At 25.9% G+C, this 20,758-nt stretch overlaps 1 protein-coding gene and 1 long non-coding RNA gene across 3 annotated transcripts in view; one reads left to right on the forward strand and one right to left on the reverse strand.

Moving 5' to 3' along the window:
* The window catches only part of Ecr (ecdysone receptor), a 44,844-nt gene that overhangs the window by 13,948 nt on the left and 10,138 nt on the right, over window positions 1-20,758 (reverse strand). The window lies entirely within an intron of this gene.
* The window catches only part of LOC141533862 (uncharacterized), a 65,013-nt gene continuing 50,783 nt past the window's right edge, over window positions 6,529-20,758 (forward strand). Inside the window, exons 1-2 of the long non-coding RNA XR_012480352.1 lie at window positions 6,529-7,279; window positions 7,537-7,590. This is a non-coding gene — a long non-coding RNA (uncharacterized LOC141533862). The remainder of the gene's footprint in view (window positions 7,280-7,536; window positions 7,591-20,758) is intronic.

Here is a 20,758-nt window from a genome sequence, read left to right on the forward strand (position 1 = left end):
TGCTTTTTATAAATATTTTTTTTCTATAAAATATTTAACACATAAAAAAAAATTTTTTTCTCGAAAAATTTTTTGGTTCAAGAATATTGAAAAATATTTCGTTTGTTTTTTTTTTTTTATTAAATACTAAAAAAAAAAAAATTTTTTCAGGTCTTATAAAATTAATTTAAATATTCTTCTAAATGTTCAGACTATTTTTAGTCTTTTCATTAAAAAAAACTAATAATCTTGCTCCAAAAATATCTTCAAAGATCAAAGACATTGTTAGTCAAGAAGACAAACTTTGACAGCTCAATTAAAATTTAACTAAAACCAAAATTATTGTTTTAATAATAACCAAAAAAAAAATGTCTCAATTTTCCCATACTTTCTCTTTCCTAATTTTCATCACATCCGTAATAAATCACCGAACGAACCCGGGTATTAAAAACTTAAAAAGCAATCTCTCGTAATCATTAACGAGAAATTCCAACTAAGACTTTTATTTATAAGTAGGTCAACGTGGCCGTGTTACGCGATGACGATTTTCTCTTACCCGGCATCGTATCATATCGCAATCCGTATACCTACTCACCAATATATAAGAATATAAGAGTATAAGAATCTAAGAGAGTTGGAGAAGAGTCATTGGACTAGTGATTCAATTTGGGAATCCCCAGTATAAGATCAAGATCTCTTCCCCCAGTCTTCAAATGGGAATCAAAATCTCGACAAAATAAATTGCTATTACTGTTATAAAAATAAAATCTTTAAGGTCAAGGATAGCTATTAAGTTAGCATAATAATAATTCTTTTTAAAAAATATGTTCGAATTATTATTATTCTAAATGACAATAATAATTAGCAACTCGTGACGTATCAATTATAAATAAATAAAATTTTGTTTTAATAAATAATGAATTTCGTTAAATTGCACTGTACTTTTTTAACTATTGACCTTTTTAAAGATATAAGCTCATTTTGATGTTACACTCATCAAGAGCTTTCATTTGAGTACCCACATGCATTTTTCATATATTTTATATATTTATATATTTCATAAATATCATATATATCAAATATATAAAATATATAAAAAATTCCATGTGGGTACTCAAATGAAAGCTCTTGATGAGTGTAACATCAGGATGAACTTATATCTTTAAAAATGTCAATAATTAAAAAATGACCTTGTATCTTGTGAACTATTTTTAAAGATATAAGCTCATTTTGATGTTATACTCATCGAGACCTTTCATTTGAGTACCCACATTAATTTTTCATATATTTCATATATTTATATATATCATATATATGTATATATGAAAAATATATGAAAAATGCATGTGGGTACTCAAATGAAAGCTCTTGAGTGTAACATTGGGATGAGCTTATATCTTTAAAAATGTCATAAAAATTGATATAATTTATTATTATTATAGTTGTAAAAATTTTGAATTGGCTAATAATAATAATAATAATAAAGTTCCAAACTTATTTTAAAAAATTACTCTCATTATAATTTAACAATTTAAAATTTTTTCAATTAAACTATTAATAATAATAACAATAATAAAATATCCGTAGTTGATAGCTGAGCATTGAGCCGCTGCCGCCACCTGTTCGCCCGCGGAATCATCAACAGATGAGCTCTTTCTTCTTATTCTTCTCAATATAATCTTCTATCCTTTTCTTTTAATTTTATTTCTCTCTTGAATCCAGAGAACCTTCTATCCCATCTTAACTCGTCTGAAGCAAACACTCATCAACAAGCGTTCGAGTTACTCGCGAGTGAGAGTGACCTACTGACCTCTCTACTCTTGACGACGTATCCTCCCTACGTTTTTTTACAACCATTACATCCAAAGTTAAGCCCAAGCTATTACAAGTGTTTGAAAGCTATTAAATGACACATTCTTTAATTTATTTTATATAAATACTAGATTTTTATTTTTATTTTTGTTTTTATTTTCAGAAAGAATTTGTAGATTTAAAAATAATTCGGATCGATGGTAAGAATTTTTCATTACTTTCTTTTTATTTCTTATTTTAATTTTTTTAATTCCCGTGAACGTTTATTCAAAAATTTGAATTTTATTTAATTTTTAATTCAAGTGATGCATTGATCTCATTTCTCCACAATCTACGCCACAGCAGTAGATTAATTTCACTTGGCTCGTTTTTTTCACACTTCACACTCGACATATTTTTATTTCATTCCATTTTATTATTATTATCATTATTATTCGCGTGAGATATCAACTTTTGGCCGTGAAAGTTTACGTTGATAAGGCGCCGGATTTAACAAAAAAAAAAAGTACTCTATTTATATTTATAATACTTGTTTTTTTTTTTATTTTTTATTTTTTATTTTGAGTGTTATTTTTACGGTTTATTTTTGTCGAATTACAAGCTCGTATTTGAGGAATGTCAGACTTTTTTTTGCGGCTTTACTTCTAAGTAACATCTTCAATTTTTATTATTGATTGCAATAAAAAATACAAGATTAAAATTTATTTATCAATTGCCTAGTGATCTATCATAAGGATGCATCGCTTAATTCGCGGTAATATTGAGACCTGTCAAGAATATATTTTATCTTTCAGTGACTCTCAATTATTTTTTTTTTTTTTTTCGTATTTTATTTATTATTTATTACTGATAATTTTTTTAAATTATCATTTATCAATTTTAAGTTAATAAAAAAATTCGTTGAATTTTTATTTTGTTAAAAAAAATTTTTTTTAAGCTTATTTTATAAAAAAAAAAATTTATTTATGAAAAAAAATTTTTAAATTCATTTAAAATTGAAAATAATTTTTTTAAACTTATAAAAAATTTTTTGGAGTAAAATAATTGATAAAAAAAAAAAAAAACTTTTGAAATATTTACTGATAGTTTAAAAACTTTTTCTGAAGACTTAAAAATTACCAAATATACTTTTATGAACAAGCTCAAAAAAAATTTTGATTAACTCAATAACAATTTCACAAGATTACCTAATATGGCCTCGTTTTTTTTTTTTTCTTTATAAAGTTTTAACAAAGAAAATGTTCTTTTAAAAATTAAATTTTGAAAGTAAAACTTTTTTAAATTTTCATAAATTAATAAATTTAATTATTATTTTTCTTTAGAAAATTTATAAAGAATAAATCTTTTATCAAACATTTCAGAAAAAAAAAAAATTTCATCAAGCTTTAGAGTCATACTTTTTCAAATGAATAATTTATAGTACTTAAGTTTTATTTTGAATAAATAAATGAAGTATTCATGGAATAAAAATGTGAAGAGAAGTTATAATTTAATCAGATTAAAATTAACAGATTAAAAAAATTTTTTAATAAAAATTAACCTGATTTAAAAGGAAAAATTTTGAACCAAGAATTTTTTTTTAAATTTCATTATTTTTAATTAAATAAAAAATTTCTTATAATAATTTTTTTACTTAATTTAAAACAATAAAATTCAAAATAATTTTCTAGCCTCTCTTTAATAAAATAATTTTTTTTTAATTATTTTAAAAATATAAATTTTTCAAAAAAAATTTTTTTGTAAAATAAAATTACAAAATTTTATTTTTCCTACTTAGAAAAAATTTAAATATTATTAATTAATTAATTATAAAAAAAAAAAAAAATAACTGCCTAAAAAAAAATGAGAAGAATTGCGAACCGCTGATTCAAGGCGAGGGTCTGAGTAAAGACCACTGATTATTCCTCACAAAAACAAAACGCATCATCATGAATAATAACAATAAATAAAAAAAATGATGATATCAATAAAATACCTTCAATAGTAAGAACACTAGGCGAGGAAGATTCGCTGATGGGCAAAATAGTAGAAGCCGCAGGTAAGTGGTCATTATTATTTTGATTGCTATTCTGGAGTCCTCTGTGCAGGTCCAGGTCCCAGAGTTGTAACTCCTCGTTCCTGATCGCGCTGTCAGGGGTCGCCGGATTGAACTGCGGGGGTGGCGACAAAACCCCGCTGCTCGTTACTTCGGGACTGGACTCCTGGAGCCCGACGAGCCGGCCACCCCACCGACGCTTTACACCCGCCATTGGCACCCTCGGCACCGTTTGTAACATCATCACTACACCCTTGCCCTCGTCTTCTTCACTTTTTCGCTCCACTTTGTACGTTTTTTATTATTTTTATCACACGTATTTTTTCCACTCACTCCCAGAATTTTTTTTCAATTCAAAATTATAATTTATGCCAAACTAATTTTATAAATTATAATTATTTAACATATAATTTTGTAAATAAATAAATAAATATATAATTAACGCACTTTAAGTCGGTGATAAACATTGCATAATCACTTGAATTAATTCCTCGTAAATTAGCACAGTCAAGTGAATAAAAGGTCCTTGACCACATGTATACTCATTATCAACTGTCAAATCAACTTTTTTTTTTTTCTGGAAAAAAAAATTTCTTTTTATTTTCATGTGATATATATTGAAGATTTATTTTGTGATACTGAAATTATCTGACGGCTAACAATTTTAAATAAATACAATTTTTTTTTTTTTTTTTTTAGTAATTTTATTTTTTAAATATTTTCTGACTTTTTTTGATTTTTTAATATGAAATTTAATTTAGCAGATGTTTAATAATTTTAATTACTATTAAATTATAATAAATAATTTTTTTGTAATTTTCAGACTGTTTTTTAATTTAAAAAAAAAAAAAAAAAATCACAATATAAAATTTCTATTAAATTATAAAAAAATTTTTTTTAAAAAAGTTACACTCATTTTTTTAAGACACTAAAATCAGCTGACATTAAAAATTTATTTTACAATTTCACAACAATAAAATTATTAAGTAAAAAATTTTATTCAAAAATTTAAGATAAAAAAATAAAAAAAAAAAATTACTGTTGTAATTGTTATAAAACTAAAAAAATTTGACAGTTGTCAGCTAACTTCAGAATAATAAATTTTTTGGACATTAAAGTTAGCAGTTTTGACCATTTTTTAATTTTTTTTTTTTATAAAAAAATTTGTTTTGAAAAATTATTTAAAAAATTTTTTTAGACATTTATAGTAATTAAATTATTATAATATAAAAAAAAATTAAATTAAAAAGTTTCACATGTAAAAATTAATAAAAATTACAAGTGAAAATTTTTAAAAGAATTTTTTATTGTAATTGATTTATTGAAAAAAATTTTTAAAATCAACAGCTGACTGTTAACTTCAATAATATTAATTTATTTGTTAAAAAAAATTATTAAACAACTGCCTAATTAATTAAAAAAATTTTTTTCAAATTTTTAAATGTCGGCTAACTTAATTTTCATGAATTAATTTCAGTACCACGACATATATAAATATAAATATTAATTACATTATCAGAAATTCGTGAAACAATAATTTTTCTTCTTTAAATATCTTATTTTCTTGTTCCTCTTCTTCTTCTCCGTTCCCGCCGTAACTTATTTTGTTAATTTTATTCTCAAACTTTTAAATCCACAGATCGAAATAAAATAAAAAAAAGAAAACAAGTAGCAAGTATCACATACACCCACAAATATATAATACAGCATGTATGTAATGTAACTCTCCTAATGGCGCCCGCGCTGTGTTGGTCATCGAGGAAACGGGGTCACGATCGCGTTAAAGAGAACGCATACACACGTCGCCTAATCTCTCGCCGTGAAAGTGTCAGTTTTAAATAAAAAATACTTTTACAACAAAAAGGACGTTTTAGTTGAACACAATTTATATTAAATAAAAAATATCTTTTTTTTATCTCACTGTTATTTTTAATATTATTATTATTATTATTTTAAATAATAATAATAATAGAGTAAATAATGAAGGTATATATTATATAGAACACAATAAACGTTATCACAACGACGCTCCGCCACTGACTGAAGCACTGGGACCGCAGAGCCTTGAGCAGACGCTCCTACTCTCAACAACACACTCCTTCTCTTTTTTTATCGTTCTCACTTGCAAGCTACAAGCCATGCCACCACTCCACCTATCGTTTGTGTCGGGCTCTCGTTTCTCGTATCGATGCTCAGACTCAACACTCAACACTCTACACACTAACACCACTCAGACTTTACTTTCACTGTCAACGTTGTAAATAACAAAACACTTTTTTAATAAATTATTCTTTTTTTTTCTCGAGAAATTTTAAAAAATTCGCGCCAGTTTTTTTTGACTGACAATATGGCGGACAAATTTATAATACTGAAGTTAGCAGTCAGCTGTTAATGTTAAAAATTTTTTTTATCAATTAATTACAATAAAAAAATGATTCTAAAAATTTTCACAGGTAATTTTTTTTAATTTTTACATGTAAAACATTTTAATTTAATTTTTTTTATAATAATTTTTATGAAAATTAAATTAGCCGACATTTAAAAATTTTTAGAATTGTTTTTTATCAAAAAAATGTCACTTTTAAAAAAACTTCAAAAACTGTAAGTAAAATTTTTTTATTTCAATTTAATTATTAAAAAAAATTAAATAATTAAAAAATTCGGCTAATTTTAGTATCATCACAAATTTGATGATACTGAAGTTAGCTGACATTAAAAATTATTTTAAAATTTCATAATAATGCAATTATTATAAAAAAAATTAAATTAAAAAATTTCACATGTGAAAATAAATAAAAATTACAAGTGAAAATTTTTAAAAGCATTTTTTTATTCTAATTAATTTGTTATTAAAATTTTTGAAATCGACACCTGACGGCTAACTTCAGTATCATTGAAATTGACCGCCATTTTGTGAGCCAAAAAAACCGGCGCGACAACGGTAGTAGTCAATGTTGCAATAAATTAAAATAACAAGCCTGTAAAAATTTCTAAAATTAAAAAATAAATAGTACATGAGGCATTAGTCGTTGAAATTTTGAAAATTAAAAAAAAAACAATAGTTAAATACAAAAATTAATTTGACTTTTGTAAATCAGCCGTTAGTAACCTGTCCGTAATTTGACAACGCTATATTTCGGGTGTTTATATTTTCATTCTTACAATATAACCTTAACCGCGTTTAAGTTTTTGCAGTCAGTGTAAATAAATAAATTAATTAAAAATGTTTAGTCATAAAAGCATAACATTGTAATGTCTCATGGCAAGAATGCTAGTATTTTTTAATTATTGTTTTATTATTCAATTATCAAATATGAAAATTTGTTAACAATAAATTAACTAATAAGTGTGAATGAAAAACATAAGTGCGTTAAAGTTTAGTGTGAATTTTATTGAATGATTTGAAGCTCGCGCGCTACGCAACGTTGTCAAATTTTCTGACTCCATTTAAATGTAAGTTACTTAAAAATTTTCTGTGATTTTATAATTTTAATTTCTCCATACATTCCACGGCAATCTATATATTTTATTGCAAAAAATCAAACCTTATTTTGAGTTTTTTTTTTATCCCATTTTAATTTTAAATTATTATTTAGCAGAGATAGCAAGTGTTTTTATTGGAAATTCAAGTTATTTATGAAGAATGTTAGTATTTAAAGATAACATTGTTTTTTATTGTTGTATTTAATAAATTCTTTTATTTTTTTTAGCTTCAACTTGGAAAATATGAGTGGAGATTTATGACACGCTTAGATATTTTTCAGGTAATTGATATTTATGTTCATTAATTTTTAATTATATATTTTGATAATTAATTCGTAAATTTTAAGATTAATTTTATAATTCATAAGCTTTTTTATGTGATAAGAAAAACAGGTGTAAATTTAAATCAGCTGGCGGCTGGAAATTTTTTGATTTTGTTCAAAGCTGTGAGGAAATGAAGGAAAAAATGAGATGAAAATAAAATTAGCCATCTTAAGATTTTTATGATTTTTTTTATTATTGACATTTTTGAAGATATATGCTCATCCTGATGTTACGCTCATCAAAATCTTTCGTTTGAGTACCCACATGCATTTTGATATATTTTTCATATATACATATTTATAATATATATAAATATATGAAAAATTGATGTGGGTACTCAAATGAAAGCTTTTGATGAGAGTAACACCAGGATGAGCTTATATCTTTAAAAATGTCAGTAGTTTACGAGATACAGGGTTGTTTCTTAATTATGTATCTAGAGATAGAGCATTTTCAAATGCAGCTTCAATATTTGTCATAATAAATTTACTAATAATGAAAATGATATGAAACCATAAAAAAACACAACTCCAGGTCAAGACTTTTCCAATGATACCATTTCTTGTGTCAAAAAAAATTTTTTTTTCGCTCAAAAAAATAATTAGGAAGAAAAATATTTTCTTGGCTCAAGTGAAATTGTTTTTCTGTGCATTTCAATGAACCAATACTAAGAAAATATTTTTTTACAATTTTAACGTGTGGAATAATTTTTTTAAAAAATTTTTAATGATAATTTATTAGATTTTTATTTCGAAAAATTATTTAAAGTCTGTTAAAAAATTACTAAATTAAACTAAAAAAAAATGACTGGAAAAGTATTCCAGTCCCCAAACATCAAAGTAAATAGTAATTACATAAAATATGTCGGTCAGGAAGAAATAGGTTAAAAGGTGAGAGGGGTAAGGTGACGTCACACCTGTTACACCCCATGCATGCGGTCTGTGTAATTTCCCCTGTGCTGATAGTTGGTTGCTCTACATCTATCCGGCGTCTAGCCTGGTACTCAACAGAACAGAACTCTATTCCGCGGCTTAGTAGACAAAGACCGCGACGGGGACGAGGACGGGCTGGATTCCAATCCGGAGAATGTTAAATCAGAGAAGTGGGGACAGCAGACGTCGACGTTAAGGAGGCATCGGGATCAGCCGGGAATATAGGAAGACTCGAGAGGGTTGTGCGCGAGCGTTTGGTTTACGTTTGTGTACCCAAGTATATATTCTGGGCTGGTAGCTCTCGGGTGGGTCATGGCCAGGAAAACCAGGTCAACAGTGGTGGCACCCAGTGTACTACGAGCCTCCTAATAGTGTCACGATTCTGGGTCGGGCTCTCACCAAATAGGTCACGCTGAGGCTCACTTTCGGGTCCAACTTATCCTGGATTTTATTTTCGATCTGCCGGGCAATAATTTCATTACTTGCTTATGCAATTATTATTATTATTATTATTATTATTATTATTATTATTATTAATATTATTATCAGATAGATCAATGATAATAATTGTTTGCTAAGGTAGAATAAAACTAGCCAAGGTCTAGGTGGCTAAGGAGTGCCACTGACGTAACTTTTCCGATATTATAAATGTATTTATTTCTTCGCTGGATGTAATGAAGGCGTATGAGTTTTAATTCCACTGATGAATAATTATTTTTCTGTAGAAGGAACATGACATATTATTTTCGAAGATAATAATAATAATAATAATGGAGTGTAACCTTGAACTTGACCGGAGATATTGGGAATTTTTTACGATTAAAAAATGTCAGTAATTAAGAAATGACATTTTATTTTGTCAAGTATTAAGATTTCTCGAGATATAAGCTCATTCTGATGTTACACTCATCGAGAGCTTTCATTTGAATACCCACATCAATTTTTCATATATTTTATATATTTGATATATATGATATTTATGAAATATATAAAATATATCAAAAATTCATGTGGGTACTCAAATGAAAGGTCTCGATGAGTGTAACGTCGAGATGAGCTTGTAACTTTATAAATCACACATATATTTGTTTTGATAAATTTATAAAATAGAACTAGTTGCAATCATGTAACTTTCGATTATATAAATGTATTTTTAAAAAATTACACAATAGAAATTTTTTATCTATAGAAAGTAAATAATAAAAACTTACCAGACAATTTATATAAATTTTCCATTAATTCAAAAAAAGTTTATTGTAACATTTCTTTACGCAATACTAAATTTTTATGTTTTTCCATTTCATCGAATTCTACAGAATTCTTACATGAATTTAACCTATTGGCTTCGTATACACAATTTGAAAACTACAGAAAATATTTTTTCGGCAGTAGTAATCCCTACTTTGATGATCGTCTTTATACTTTTTATTTTCTGGGCAATAAAAATAAATTCCCAAAATCTCCGACCCCTAGCAGCTGATTTCCACCGTATATTTTCATGGAATAAAAATAAATGCCAAGAAAAATTTCGTAACTGAAGCTAATGCTGAATAACTAGGTGCAATAAAAAAGACATGAAATTTTTTCAATGAGTTTTAATTAAAAATAAATTTTGATTAAAACAACTAATGGTGTGTTGAGAAAATGAAAATTTTTTAAATATCCTTGCGTTTCACTTGAATATGTGAAAGTGTATTTTTATGTACCGTTTAGTGATTCATAGGCCCAAAATTTCACTGCTTAAGACCCTACACAATAACTAACTGTAACGGCACATGTGCACCGTACACATCCTCCTCAATAATTCGACATATGCCTGACCCGGCTTTGTCCGGTCTGCAGTCAATTTTATTTTTATTCGTCCGGGAGGTAGATGGAAAAACTATTTTTCCCGTCAAAAGTTAAAACTTTCGACTTAATTTTATTTAAAATAGTTTTTTCTTGGGATCGGTGGCAAAAGTGAGAGATTTATGCATTAGATTCTCGACTTTAACTTGAGAAAACTTTAATTATTATACTTATTTATTTATTATACTTTATCAAAGGAAAATTTATTACACGATTCGATTAAAAAGATTGTATTCAAATGAGTAATTTTAAATTTTACAGAAGCTGTATTCTGTTTGAAAGTAAAAAAAAATATTTGGGAAAAATTAAAATCAAAATGGTCTATTTTCAACAATTTTTTTTTATATAATAATAATAATGATGATTATTATTTTTATTATAGTTGTAAAAAAAAAAAAATAAAATGTGCACGTCGTACGCGAACGACCACCGCGTGTCCCTGAGATTGTTTTTGCAGCGTGAAGAACACTGATCAGACCTTACATTTCTACGAACAAACGATGTATATACACATTGCATTACACTTGGCAATTCATTCCATATGATTCATAATTACAAGATTTAAAAGTTTTTTCGATCGTGTAACTTTTTCCAACTTACATTGCAGTATTTATTTCTTTTAGATTAATTACACAGTGGACAGATAAAAAAATTGAACTTGACAATAGTGAGACTGAAGAAATTATTTATTAAATAATAGTATTAAAAAATATAATAATTAATTAATTGTTAGGCTACTTACACAGAAAAAAAAATTTACTTGAATCAAGTAAATAATTTTGAAGAATTTAATTTTCTTGATTTAAGTAAAAAAATTCTTAAACTAAGAAAAATTAAGAAAATTAAGAAAAAAAAAGTTTGAAGTAAATTTTACTTAGTTCAAGAATTTTTCTTTTGATTCAAATTAATTTTTTTTTTCAGTGTAGATTAAATTTAAAAATTTTCCGTAAGTTTTAAAAATTTGACTAATTTACTTGAATTTCCTCAAAAAAATTTTTTTTCCGATTTTTCACAGTAATTATTGTTTCCTCATGAATTAATTAAAAATCAGCCAATTCGACAATTAGTCTAAAAATTACCATAAAAAAAATATTTACGCTCGAGTATTAGTTTCTACGACGTACATAAAATTATTCACATTATGATTAATGATAAATCGTAAAACGATTTTAAGTGATAGTGATAATGGCGTTAGAATGTACTAGCTAGACCGGACATGATTACAGAGCAACGTGAAGCTTGGTTGAACATCCCGAGGACTCGGGCACGCATCAAGGCCTTGTCTACATCAACATATACATTCTGCATTTTATTTAATATTTAACAATTACAGACACGTGAGTCTGTATGTATCATAATCAGTAGACTCTAATTTATTCATCCAAAGAAAAAATATAAGAGAACACACTGACCTGTCGACTTTGTTCGAATTGACGATTATAATTTTTATTTTTAATTCAAAGCTGTAAATGTATGATCATATAACTCACTCGTATGCATTGAGGTACTCGGACAAGTGCACTACTTACCTGAAAAACAAAAAAAGATTTATTATAGATACATACACACACTCATCGTGATGAATTAAATACTGTTCGAATGTTACGTAAGATTATTGCTAAAGAATTTAAATTACAATAACTTTTTTTTTTTTTTTTTTTTTTGTGTCAGTTAATTTAACCAGCGTGAATATTTATTTTATTATTAATGTGTGTATTTATTATTGGGTGTGTAATTAAAATTTATTTCAATTGTGATAAAGGCTGGATGAAATATGAAAGCAGCATTATCTTTGACACTTCTTATCAATTCTCTAAATTAGTTACTAATTAACGGCCTACTTTTTTTTTTATTGTGTTTAATTTATCAAGAAAATCTTTGTTGCTTTTTTTTTTTGGTCCCAGATTTCTTTGAGAAACTTTTTAGTATTGAAAATTGAAAGTACAGAAGTCAATAAAAAGAATTTATTTAAAAAAATGAACAAAAAATCACTTCAACTTCATGACTGGATCACAATGTCGATGCTCGTAAATAGAAAGTGGTTAGCCAATGGTTTCCGTTTCAATAAAGCGCTCCGAAATTTTTAAAGCAACTCTTCATTTACAAAAAAAAAATTTTTGTTTTTCCATTATTCTGCACAAATATAAAGTATTACTTTGAAAACATCTGTTCTTGTATTTGGACGTTGAAAATATTCAGTTTTAATAATTGCAGGAAGGAATTCTCAGGGGGGGGGGGGGCTTTACGTACACGCTCTAAAAAATACTCTAGTTTCCTCTTGACAGACGATATTATTTATGTATATGAAAAATTATAAGAATTATTTATTTTTGAAGATTTGTGACAAATACTTTTACATTCAGAGACTTTGAATTTAGGTTTAAAAAAATTTCTTAGACAAGTTTATAGTCGTATGAAATTTAGTTAAAATTAAAAGTCATTATTTTGTTAAATATAAAAAATATATACTGAGTCATCTAATTGAAACTACTTTTAATTGCGGGATTAAAAAATTCAAACTTTGACAGTTTAATATTTAAATAATAAGACATATCCTGACAAAATTTTAAATCATTCTTATTTTTAATTTTTTTATATAATTTACTTAGAACATTCAAAAAATGATCACTGAAGTTATAAAAATTTTTTTAAATCGATAAATTGCTATATTTACAGAAAAAAGTGCTATTAATAGCTTACACTATGAATTTTTCAAGTATTTATTGAGGGATAAACACGATAACTTTTGAAAAAATAATAATAATAATAATAAAAGATGAACTTAATAGATGAGAAAAATAACAAAAAAAGGATTTGACGAATAAGTAACACTAAAAATTTTTTTCATTCAAGCATAACAAAACTTCAAAAAGCAAAAGGTCAAGGTACGAAAGCAAATCTTAAGGTTCACTCTAAAAATAAGCAGACGCATCAGGTGGATATGGGCGTTGCTGATGTGAAAGTCCATCTGCACGTCGTAGTCTACTCACTGTGCGCCTTCTGCCCATGCTACTCTATACACTGTTTTCTAAAGAAATATTCAAAAAAAAAAAAAAAAAAAAATAAGAAAAAAAAACGTTTCTAACGTTCTGAAAGTTTAAAGGCACACAGACACAATGCATAGGTGTATACAGAAGTATATGTTTATAAATTGGTCCATTGGTCCCTTCCTCAAGATTTCGTAGAAAGGCCTCATTATTTCGTATACCTGAATACTGGTATTTTGCTTCACAGATGAGGCTTGGCATTCTTTCACAGATTAAGGTTACTAACCTTTTATTTATTTCGGTGCTTTTTTTTTCTATAACTTTCGAAAGTTTCAAACGGTTAATATTTCATCATTTTTTTTTTTGTAAATTTTATTTTTGTTTCTTTAATTTTTATTATTTTATTATGATTTTTTTTTTTTTTTATTAATAAATATTTATTAACATTTAATAAATAATTTATTAACTGTTAATAAATATTTATTAAATCCTAAGATGTTAAAAAATTATTTATTAAAGCTTATTAAATTTAAACGAATTTTTCTATCAGTGCAGTATAATTTTTTAAGCAACAATTAAAAGAAATTAAAACTATAATTTAACTCCATAAAAAAAAATTTTCATTCTTGCTTTAAAATATTCAGTTTTTTTAGTGAATTATGCAAAGGTTTATTGGAGGTTTTCTCAAACCGCTGCATCGTCTAAAGTCTAGGTCGTAAATGACTGCCTCGGGATTCTTTAAGCACATCTTATACACAGGAATGCCATAAATCCGTCTGTAATCTGTAGTATAGTTATAACTTATAACCATAAGTTTCACTCTCTCTCACGCTTTACACATCTACCTGCTTCTCACTATCTAATTTTTTATAGAATAAATAATTTTATTGAAAGGAAACCTCAGACAGTCGTATAAATATAAATATAAATCGTATAATAGATACGAATATTTTTTATGAGGGCTTACAAAAAACTCAATGAATATTTTCTTCTTTACTACTATAACTATTATAGAAAAATTCTTTTTTGTATAAGTATTTTTTACTTTACTCCAAAGATGACTTGCATCACTCAAATGCAAGTTTTGATATTACTATACGTTGAAAAAAAAAAAAATTAATTTCATTTTTATTTTAAAGATTTATGTAAATTGATCAAAGTAGAGTTTAAATACTATTTTCTATTTTTTTATAATTTTATATCAATCGTAAAAAAATATAATATAATAAATACTTGAAAAATTATGAAAAGTTTCCGTGAATAAATAATTTTTAAATAAATTCCTCAACCAAGAATTGATTTTTCTTTATCTGATAGTATATAATACTTAAAAAATAATTTAAATCAGCTAGCATAAAATGTATCACAAGATTAATCCTGAATATTAAACCGGAGATTAATATCGCCCTTTTTCAGTGCATGTGTATAGTAAATCTAAACGTCAATCTGGTGCATAGTAAGACGTACAAAACATCAATAGCATGTAAAGCCAATCAGTTTGGCATAATACAATTTCCGTGAATGTCATCGTCATATATGTTGGAATTTATCAAAAGCCAATACGAATTTTCATACGATTAAATTATCGTAATATCACAGTCAACAACTTCAATATATTATTTTTTATTATTACGTATATATTTATATTATAATGCAGCCTTGGTCTAAATCCTTCGACGGCTAAAAAACTCAGTAAATAAATAAATAAATCAATAGATGAATGAATGCGAAAACGCGTAGCTCCATACTGTAATCGATGAAAAAGTTATAGTTATTTATAACATTATTTATTATATGCTTTTTGAGGCGTGCAATACTGAAATTAAATTTGGTCTCGTTAGAAAAGTCTCAAGTTCATATCATTCTCACTAATAGTCAATTTATGATGATAAGTATTTAAGCTGCATTTGTAAATGCTCCATCTCTATAAATATGATTAAGAAATGAGCTTGTATCTTGTGAACTATTGACATTTTTAAAGATATAAACTCATCCCTGTGTTACACTCATCAAGAGCTTTCATTTGAGTACCCACATCAATTTTTCATATATTTTATATATTTATATATATTATAAATATATATAAATATAAAAAATATATAAAAATGCATGTGGGTACTCAAATGAAAGCTCTTGACTTGTGTAACTTTGGGATGAGCTTATATTTTTAAAAACGTCAATATTGAAGAAAGTACAGTGCAATTTGACAAAATTTATTATTTAATAAAGCAAAATTCTATTTATTTATCGTTCACAAGTCACGGCAGTCACATATTAAGGTTGCTAGTATTTTCTTACACTATTTAATTTTTTTATTGAACGCGGGTCTTATTAAAAATTCCGTCCCCATAAAATTTTCAATTTTTCATAAAAATTTTCCGAGGATCCATTCATGCTAGCGCACAAAGAAATAGGTTTCCGTCAGTGGATGATAAATGTATCGGATTATTCCTTATCCTTTATCCTGCATCAGAATTTAACGTCATCACCATAGATAATCAATTTTCTATAATATGTATAAGTTTACGTCCCCGTAAATAACATAACATAAACGCAATATCAAGCTTTGATGGAAATTGACTGGGATCGGATCAGAAATGACTTGTATAGTGGCCTGATTTGAACTCAGTCTGCCCCTCCCGTTGCTTCATGAGAGTATTATGGTACTATATATAATAATATACGATATATAAATATATAACACGTATAGCGTATTACGGATAAAGAGAGAGTAAGTAAATAAGAGAGTGTAACGTGGCCCTGACCTGCGACCTATAGTGTGACGTTTTAATACTTATCCTCCTCTCTTTCATTTCTTTTCTTCAACCGTTGCGCAGGTCAGGGTTTTATGGCTTTTGCGTTCATCTTCCCAATATACCAACTTTTTTTTTTTATGTACTAAAATTTATTGTGAGCTTTTTCACACGGAGAGAAAAACGTTTCAATACTTTAAACTAGGAAAATTTAGTTAAATACCGTCACAACTATTTAATGGAAGTTCTTATACTTAAAATTATTTATTTTATTGAACCTTAATAGATAATTACTCAAACTATTTTTAGTTAAATGTCGGCTTAATAATCTTGATTAATTTTAACTTAAAAAAAAAAAAAATAATAATAATTCGGACAGCCACGACCGGGAATCGAACCCGGATCTTTTGGTCACGCATCAAGGGCGCCTACAATTAATTAAGTCCGTATCAGCAGACTATATTTTTTTATACTTGTCGCGTCATAATTCAGTTAACTATGCACTTTTTTTCTCGGTGCAGTTATATAAACTTGGAATAAGAAATAATATGATTGTTGTTCTTAAACTTTTTATAGAAGCTAATTGCTCGAGGACAGTAACGTGGGTGTGACGAAATTTTCTTTAACGACATGTTAATTCAGACAGACGAGCTGTCGGCTTTGTAACCACGCGGAAGTATTAGATGTCCGTTGCAAAAATTATTTTATCATTTACTTTATTGGTTATATTTATTTATGAGGACATTGGAAGTTGGATGAATTTATACAGAAGTTAAAAAATACTTAATAGCAAATGAGGCTATTCTATTCTATTTCTAGAAAATTTTTAATTACTACGCGCTGTCTTAAATTTTAATGTCAACTTTATCAAAGTTTACTCGATGTCAATTAAATTTCTATGTTAAAAATATAACAAAAATAGATATATTGAAAACGGAAACTGTATTTAGTGTAATTATCTAGAGTATTATTAAAAATTTTTCAGGTAAACAACAGACGGACTAAAATAAATTTATATTTGTATCGTAAAAAATAAATTTTATTGTTTCGATACAATAAAAAAAAAAAAAAAAAAAACTTTGATTTAATAAAAAAAGAAAATTAATAATTTTATATAAAAACAGTAATTTAATATTCAAAAATTTAGATAATATCTATGAAATAAAAATAAAATGAAAAAGATAAAATTGATTAAAATTTATAATGAATGTAAGCAGATGAGATGTTTAATCGATTCATTGAGTACCGTAATAATTACATAAAATATTTGAATAAGTACCATACAAGAACTGTTGAAAAGTTTAATTTTTATTTGCTTAAATAATTCATATATCAATACATTATCTTAATTAAATACTCGAGTATTAAATTATGCATACATAAATAATGTATTTAATAACGTGGCCTAAAAATCATTATCTCAAAATATCTAAATAATTAAGAACTTTAGTACAGTATAAAGAAGTTAAATAAATAACACGAACGGGAGTAAATTTTCTACAGAAATAACTGAGAAGCAATAAACTTTTTAACTGCAATTTGCCGCATTTCCTGTCGTATTACGTACCAGAGAAATAAAACTTCTATTTGACGAAGTCGCCAAGTTAGTGCCTCGAATTGGCGCCAGAAAATGTAAAAAGGGCGGTGAATGTTAACCTGGTTTTGATTTACGCTCTTTGAGCTATTTAGTAAATCCATAGTGTAAGCCATTAATAGCACTTTTTTCTCTAAATATAGCAATTTATCGATTTAAAAATATTTTTATAAGTTTAGTGATCATTTTTTACTAATAACAAGCTTTTTATATTATTTATATGCATATTATTAGTGTCAAAGTATCTAGAGTTAATTTTTTTTTTTAATAAGAAACCGAAAAATCTTAAAAAAAATCGTTTGAAATAATAAATATCTTTAATAATTAAATTTTTTATTTTTCATTTTCTATTTTAAAATATTCTTTGATTATAATACTAATAATATTACAAAATTTTACATAAAAAATGAACACAATTATTAAAAATTATACATTAAAATTAAAAAAAAATTTTTTTAATTTAAAAAAAATTTTTTTTATTTTTAAAAAATTTTTAGTTTTTTAAAATTTTAAAATTTTTAAATTTAAAAAAAATTTTATTTAAAATTTTTTTAAAAATTTTATTGTTTTAAAATCTACAAAAATAACCCCTCCTTACACATTAAAAAAAAAAAATTATAAATCTCTGATTATACATGTAAATTTCTGTAAATTGAACTTGTACTCGTTTCACATAGTAACTCACGATCTCGAAAATAGTATAGGTAGACTCGTTAGGATTTTTATTTAAATATTTAATTTAGCAAATTTTTTCTCCTCTTGTTTTCTCGTGAGTAGAGCCGGTCTAGTGGAGTAAGGAAAAGGTTGAGGTCTGAGTTCGAGGCCAATTCCCTCACTTTCCCACACTATTCACTACACAACAGCTCTCGAATGACTCCACGTATTATTATAGTCATAGTTATATGACTTGCGCAAGCGTTACGCACTATGCATGAAAGCGCATTAGTCTTTTGCTTATAATAGTTAAATATTTTTTCCTAGGACTTTTACAATATTATACGTGTATTTTCATTAAAAAAAGGTCGTTAAATGTTAAATGACGCTTATATATTATTCCAGAATTTATTTATAAATAATTATTAATTTATCTGTTGACTTATAATTTTTTTTTTTAATTATTTCATCAGATTAAACTGAAAAAAAATTTTTTAAATTAATTTCAGTACAAAGACTCATAAAAGTAATCTATTAAATTACAAAAAAAGTTATTGGAGTTACAGTATTTACTTTTTGTCGAAAAAAATAATTTAATTATTATAATTGCACTTTTAATTTGATCATTAGGTCAGTTATGAGTCAATTGAAAATTTGATAACAATTTTTTATCTTTTTCCAGCAAAAATAAATTTTATTGTTAAAATTTTGTGAATAAATTTCATTTAAAAAAATTATATTTAATTTTAAATTTTTAACAAAAATTTTAAAATATTTTTGAGATCTTTATTTTTAATAAAAAGAAAAAAATCATTTAAAAATCCGAAGCGAGACTCGAACTTGCGACCTGCTGTTGCATTTTTTCCTTGTGAATATTTTTTTTTAAAAAAAAAAAATCAAACAATTCTAAATTGGTTTTAAATTAAATTTTTATTTTTTTTTTTTTTACGGGTTAATACTTTAAATTCCCAAAAATAAGAATTATAAAAAAAAAAAATTTACAAATATGTTTCATTTAGTATCCAAGAGAAGAGCGGGTTATTGTTTCAATAAAAAATTAGGCAATAAATAGACCAATTAACGATTCATTGAAGGTAATAAAAAGTTATCTGTTATGGCAGCGTGAAAATAATTTCAAGGTTCTTCGAAATTATTTTATAGAAATTATACAATTGAAAAAAAAAATGTATATGATAGAAATGCAATTTTTTTTAAATAATTTTTTATGTTGAAGAAAATTTAAAAATTATCAAGTGCCAGCTTACTTTAATGTCATCATTGTAACTTGTCAACTAATGATATTTTTAAAGATATAAGCTCGTCTCGATATTCTACTAATCGAGACCTTTCATTTGAGTACCCACATCAATTTTTTATATATTTTATATATTTATATATATTATATATATATGAAAAATATACAAAAAATGCATGTGGGTACTCAAATGAAAGATCTCGATGAAAGTAACATCGTAATGAGTTTATAAAAATCCAAGATTAAAATTAGCGAGCTGTCTATCTAAAATAATTTTTTTCAACAAAAAAATTTAATTTTAAACAAATGAATTTTTAATTAATAATATTCAATAAATATATTAATTCTAGCGGAAAAATGGAGTATCCTTAAGAATTTAATTGACAGATGTGTGATGCGCCAATAAAAATAAACTAATAAATATAAACAATAAAATAAGCTCTTGAATAAAAATAAAAATCGGGCATGAAAGGGGCTAATTAACTAAGACGTCCTTGTTGTCTTGTTTGACGCTATCTCATTTGCTCTTGAAGCGAGCGGACGTATTTCACTCGAATAAGTTTCTTTAAATGTTCGTCATGCAGACTAGACTGGCTATCCTTGGGGAGAGCATTGGCTTACGTTATACTGTCATGTGTGTTTATGTTCTCTGTGCCAGTCTTACTATTACATATTTATTTTTATGTATCTGTTATATACTAAAATATATTTTGACATCACTTTTTATCATATTTTGCTTCAGAGAGCAAGTCTACTGACATTGATATTTTCTCCTGTCAGTTTGAATTTTTTTAATATTATAATTAATTTTTTGTGCATTGCTACAGCGAGCGACAGTGTGTCAGAGAAAAATATTTTTTTTTTATTTATTTAATATGTCAATGGGAAGTTTACTTTGAAGAAATCGAACTTTTGAAAGTGTTTGAAACTTTTTATATGAATTTTGTATTAGTAGAGCGATAAGCGGAAAATGACTCAAACATTAATAATTTTTTTTTTTTTTTTTTTTTTCATTGGTTATTATTTAGAGTCGGTTTTAACTGCTGTGGTCATATCGCCGATTTTAACTGTTGGGAGTGGTACGTTGGGGTCTTTTGGGTTG

Source organism: Cotesia typhae, unplaced genomic scaffold, assembly GCF_013202065.1.
Source record: "Cotesia typhae breed Kobodo isofemale line unplaced genomic scaffold, CoteBio_Ctyphae scaffold_121, whole genome shotgun sequence".
Classification (NCBI taxonomy): Eukaryota; Metazoa; Arthropoda; class Insecta; order Hymenoptera; family Braconidae; genus Cotesia; species Cotesia typhae.